Genomic DNA, 6,078 nt, shown 5'->3' on the forward strand with positions numbered 1-6,078 from the left:
TACTGCTAATACATCTAGTGCTAACTGGTAATTCTTCCTTAGCATTTTTATCCTGCAGACAGTGCTGTCAGTTGAATGGAGCTGTGGTTTCTTCCTAATTTTTATTCTTTTCTAGGGATAGTTCCCCTTTGATATTTGTGACCAGAATGTAGTAATTTCTGACTTTATTACACTCGTGGCACAGGTTAGGTGCTTATTTTGCTATGAATAAATCCAAGCCTGTGAATTTCTGATTCTGTGAGTATCTCTGGACGTGTTTAGTGTTTCTGTTGGGAGCGGTGCTGCTGAACAGCAGGACCCTTTTCCTCGATGGGAGGAGTCTTCTGTCATGGTACTTTTCTAAGACACTTTGTCAAAGCAACAAACACGTTGGAGAAAACACATTTTATGTAATGTGTAAACTTTCACATAACACATATTACACATCTTACAAAGCACGTAGAAGTTTTATGCCAAGAATGTAAATAAATTTATTGTCATTTAAAGGAATTTTGGGCACTAGCTAAAGTTTTGCTTTTCAAAAGCATTCATGCTAACTAGGTTTTTGCCTACTTGAAAATACACTTCAAATGCAGTGAGATGCTTCTAATTTTTTCAAAGTCTGTCCTTCATCCAGTTGCCGTTAGAGGGAGTTACAACTTACTTGAGAGCTGAATCTGCTTGTTATCAGTTTAGCAGTCAGACCAAGCTGAGCAGCTTTTACCCGGAGTAAATGGAGTGAAATTCTTCACATTTTGTATTTGTTTGCTTTCACCACAGCTTCTTTCTTTGGCTTAGTTGAACGTTAAGTGCTAACAAGGGGTTTGAATTTAAGCAGTGTTTCCTCTGTTAATAAAAATATGATTTATTTTGTTTTTCAAGCTGCTGGCATAAACTAGGATGACAGATGAAAGAGAGTTCAGCAATCTATGTAGTGAACCAATATTGGATAGTGGAGTTAGTCCTGCATAAATATTTTTTTGCCTGACGTGTGCATCTGATATTGTTCAATTTCACATGTGAAATATTTTTGCAGGAAGTCACTTGTCTTTGTTTACATCTTAAAAAAAAAGACCAGAAAACTAAAAACCTCCAACAGACTGGTACCTCTTGACCTTTTAAAGAACTAGTTAAACCAAACAGATTCAAACTCTGAAGATATATCAAATACTATATATACATATATATATATACGCACACACTTACATAATATGGTATGTTCCAGATACTTTTGTTCAAATCCCAATGATCAGAAGAGGAGTGACATTTCTATTACTATTTGAAAAAGTGTGACCCTTGAGGTGAAACTTCGACAAATTTTTTTGCTGTGCTTCACAAATTAGTCTCACTGGAATCAGCATTTGGCCGCCCTGTCTTGCTGTCACTTGCCATGTCTCGCTTCAGTTCCATTAGCTATTTCATTTCACAGACCTTGGACCTTACCTCTCATGCATCTTGAAAGTTTGTTGATAATTTTTTCCTTTACTTTGTTAAAAATGTGTGTAAAATCTGTTGTTCAAGGAGGGTATGATTAGTAGCTTGAGCAAGACAGCGTATATGTGGACAACAAGTGGTTTTCCTCGCACGGCTTTTCAGCGGATGTGTAGCACCTTGCCTCTCTCAGCCGTGCGCTTCTCCAGAAGTAGCAACTTGTCTGCGCGTGCCGGTGTGGCTGTGCAAATTCATGGAGCAGAAAAGTCATTGCTCTGAAACTGTCTAACGCTGCTAGGCAGTGTCTCCTGGGCAATAAGTCAGCTCTTCAAATCTCCTGCGCTCCCCTATGCTCGCTGCTTCTGAAATACAAGTTGTGTGGCATTCGTCGGGTGCGTGGACGCCTGTATTTCCTGTTCAGCGCGATTGGTTTTCTCTGAGTACGAGATGCACTTCTGTGCTGTGCTCATGGATGTCCAGACCATTTCCCTTCTGATCCCCCTCTAATCTCAGGTTTTCTTCGGTGATGGTGGAACATGCATGTTGGGAGGCTCAGCTTCAGGGTTGGGACAGGTCAAGAAATCTGTGCTGGCTGTGGAGCCTGGCTGGTGGCTTTGTCAGAGGCAACGGGCTATTTGTTGGAAGTGCAGGCACCCCATAGGCATGCTGAGACAAACTTTTTTATAGGTGTACAGAGGTGTATAAGTGTACAGAACCAGAGGTACTGGGAATTAATTGTACCCCAGACAGTGCCTGGCTTACTGTCTGGCCTGGTAGCGAGGAGTGGGCGGTGGTGGGTTCATCTGGAGAAGGGATAGGTTATTGACAGCTGCTGCAGTGACAGCGCTTCTTCCTCACGTGGCACAGGAGAATTGAGATGGGGCCTGTGGTGGGTGGGGGGAGAGTCCCTGCTCAAGAGCTGTGGGTTGCTGGCTTTCTCTCAGGTGCTGGCTTCCCAGAGGTGACTGCACCTGCACTGCTGGCTTGCCACAAAGCCTGCCTTAAAACTGTCACTTGTCTTTGACGTCTTTGAATCAGCATATTGAGCTGCTGGGCTTGAGGTAGGTCAAGGCACAGATTTTGGTGAGATGGCTGGGTAACCGGACAAGAGTCATTTGTGTCAAGACTGAAATGCCTGTGAAATCATCAGCTCAATGCCTTTGCATTCTGGCCTGAGAACAAAACTTAGCCCTGTGCTGTCTGCTTGTCCTTCTGCTATGACGAAGACCTCTCTGAGTTTTGCAGTCTGAGCTCCCCATCCCCTTGGGAACATAAAAGCAGATCACTTCTTGGTCAGCTGTGAAGGCACAAGTGCCTGTAGTGTTAATGGCTCTGAAGGCTGAACATTAACTAGCTCCCAGTTGCTATTGTTCTGGAATTAAAGAATTTGACACTCTCTCAGTTTCTCTATTTTAAGTGTAGAACATGGAGGTGTGTTCTCATTTTGATTGGGCAGCTTGTTTGCACGATCAAGCCTTTCAGCTCCTGTTACCCAACGCTTTCCATTCAGTTGACCTTGATGTGAAAGCTGGCACCAGGAGTCATTGCCCGTGATGGATGACATTCTCACTGTATCACAAAGTTCCTTCTCTGAATTTCTGCCAGCTGAACAGCATAAAGTACACATAATGCCTCCTTTAACTCAGACAGTAGCGATCAGCCATTTTCTGTTTGCTTGCATTGAAACCGAGACAAACTGTGGCTTATGCAGGAAGGGGTGCTGGGGAAGCATGTGTGGGCACGTGGAAACCAGTGGCAGGAATGTCAGCATGACTGGGGAGACAGGAACCAGTTGGTGTTTTATGGCAGGAAGCATCCTTCTTCATAAATTATGAAAACAAGAAATCTGGAAAAAAAAAAAAATTAAATCCTTCAACATTGCCAGTTCCCTTTCTTTCTGTCCCCAGCATCAGCTCTTTGTGAACAAGCTACAATGACATTTCTGTCCAGAAACAGGTAAGAAATCAGGTTCATGGTCTGCAGTCATCCCTTTTGTTGTCATTTGGAGTTGGTAGCCCAAAGCCAGTGAGCCCTGCTGTTACTGTGGCCCATCGCCTGCAGTACAAGGGTTGATCCTGGTGCTGCTCCATGGTCACAAACTGAGAGTAGGAGTCTATGCCTCACCCTGAACTCAGCGCTACAAACTTTGCGTGGATGTGGGAGCATTTGGGTCTCTGGAATGAGAACTCACTGTCTAACCCCTGTGTTACCACAGGACACACTGCTCTGTCCCGTTTTTGCTGATAAATAAGAGCTTCCACAGTGGCCAACAGAAAAGAAAGAAGTGATTCTCACGTTCAGTTATGTTAAGATACTATGTTGGAAGGATTGGGAGAATGAAAAATTACGTTGGAAGAGGGCAGTGGCCCTTTTCCCAATTTTTGTGAAAAATAATTACAGCTGAAATCCACCTAAGAAAGCGAAAAACTGTTTAGGCAAGCCTACAGATGTGTACACCAACTGAGACAGGCACTTAAACTTGCAAGATAGACTCTAGAAGTAAATTTAGAAGAGATACAGAGGTTTTAGGAATGCCAGATTTCACAGTCACACTGTTGAGCAGACAGCCTCTGCATCTATACCTCACCATATTTGGCCAAATCTGGGCTTAAAATAGTGACTATGTTTCCCCCTCATTCCTTGGCAATTCAGTTGGGCAGGAAACAGGTACGTTGAACATGTACCATGTGTGATATACAATTTCTATTTTGTGTATCAAGAGCTAAGAGTGGCATCCATTATAGCCTGCCTGGTTTTCATCTACCCATTTTATTTCTATACAGAGAACCTCCTACATGGGTTGGTCATGGCCAGACTCCACTTTTGTAAGTCAGACAGAAAACACGGTTGAACCGTCCACCTTCAGAGATGGCTTGCCTCTGGGTCATGAAAATCACATTAGGAGTTGTTCTTCTGTGGAAAGATGCTGTAAGAAATCTTAAAATGGTTGGATAGTAGACTTAGAAAGACCACAACTATGCATACAGATAGGAAAACAAAATGTTAGTGTAAGATATATACAGGTAAAACCAGCTCCTTTCAGGCAATTTTGGACTTGCAGCAGTGTAAGCAGGAGTGAAGAACTGAAAAAAAAAAATCAGAAGATCTTAGTAAGTGACTTGAATGTGATAAATGTACAGGACCCTTACACTTCAACCCATGTGGAAAATCACACATTACCTTTCATTTAATTTGGAAACTTTATTTACACTTATTACCATCTGAGCTGTCCTTACCTTGTAGAGCAGTACTACTTCCTCTGCTATATCCTTAAACAGGTTTATCAACTGGAACATAGTGTTATGTGATAGAACTGTTAGGCTGGCAGTGGCACTGAGGCTGGACAGCAGCTCTGGAGAGCACCCAGTCCCCACCTCTGCCCATAGCAGGTCAGCCACAGCAGGTTGCTCGGGGCTGTGTTCAGTTGGGTTTGAATATTGTTAAGGATGGAGACTTCACAGCCTCTCTGGGTAGTCTGTTCCACTGTTTCACCACCTGCAGAGGAAAAAAAGTTCTTCTGTTTAGATGGAATTTCCTGTATCTCGGTGTGTGCCTGTTTCCTCTTGTCCTGTCCTGGGCACCGCTACAAGATCTGTCTTCTTTGCTCCCACTAACAGTGACAAGGTCCCTGTGAGCCTTCTCTTCTCCAGGCTTTACAACCCCCGCTCTCTCAACCTTACCTGCTATGAGAGATGCTTCAATACCTTAATCATCTTCAAGGCACCTTGGTGGTGGACTCACTCCAGTATGTCCTTTTGTACAGGGGAGCCCAGCACCAGACACAGTGCTCCAGATGTGTGTCGCTGGGGCTGAGTAGAGAGGAGGGATCACCTCCCTCCACGTGCTGGCAACACTCTGCCAAATGCAGACCAGGATGCTGTTGGACACACTTGCTGAAAAGCACACTGCTGCCTTCTGGTCAACTCAGGGGTCACCCTGACTCAGGACATGTCATGCAGGACTTATTGCAATACTACCATCATATGCACTAGGATTAAATAAACTCTCCTCTGTTAAATCATTGCATGTTAGATTCATGATGGCGTATGTACAAAAAGTAGTATCTCCCTATGACTTTAGGACTGCAAGTTCTGAAAATAAAAGGCAAAAAAAAAAGTTGTAAAATTCTGAAGTCATAATAACAACCATATTGCAAACCTATGCAAACCTGAGATTAAGGTGATGCTGAAACTTCAGCTCAGGCTGAAGAGGAAGTAGTTGTGTAAAGCGTGACTAAAAATCTTTGTATTAGGTAGGGCTGAGCTCCCTCAGCTTCAAACATAATGTCCACCTCATCACTCATGGCTTCCCATATTACTCTTTCATAAATGGACTGAGAAAACAGGAGTCTCTTTATCATAGTTTAAAATGATTTCCATTCTGACACTGGCAAACGGGTCTAGGATCCAAGTTCAGGAACAAAGGCCTCCACACTGAAATTGCTTTGTCATTAATCTGCCTCTAGGATGTGCCTGAAGGGAGCTGATAGCTGGTCACTTTGGGAAACTTGGTATGGCAGAAAGGTACAGAGAGAAGCAAGACCAAAAGTGACAAGGAGGACTTTACCTACTGGCTGGTAGGTCAGTCCCACCTGATTTTCACCTTCTCCTTGCTGGCCTTTGACAAGGTGGGGAATGGCAGCAGGGCCCTGTACAGAGCCCGTCACCT

Source organism: Phaethon lepturus, unplaced genomic scaffold, assembly GCF_000687285.1.
Source record: "Phaethon lepturus isolate BGI_N335 unplaced genomic scaffold, ASM68728v1 scaffold15032, whole genome shotgun sequence".
Lineage (NCBI taxonomy): Eukaryota > Metazoa > Chordata > Aves > Phaethontiformes > Phaethontidae > Phaethon > Phaethon lepturus.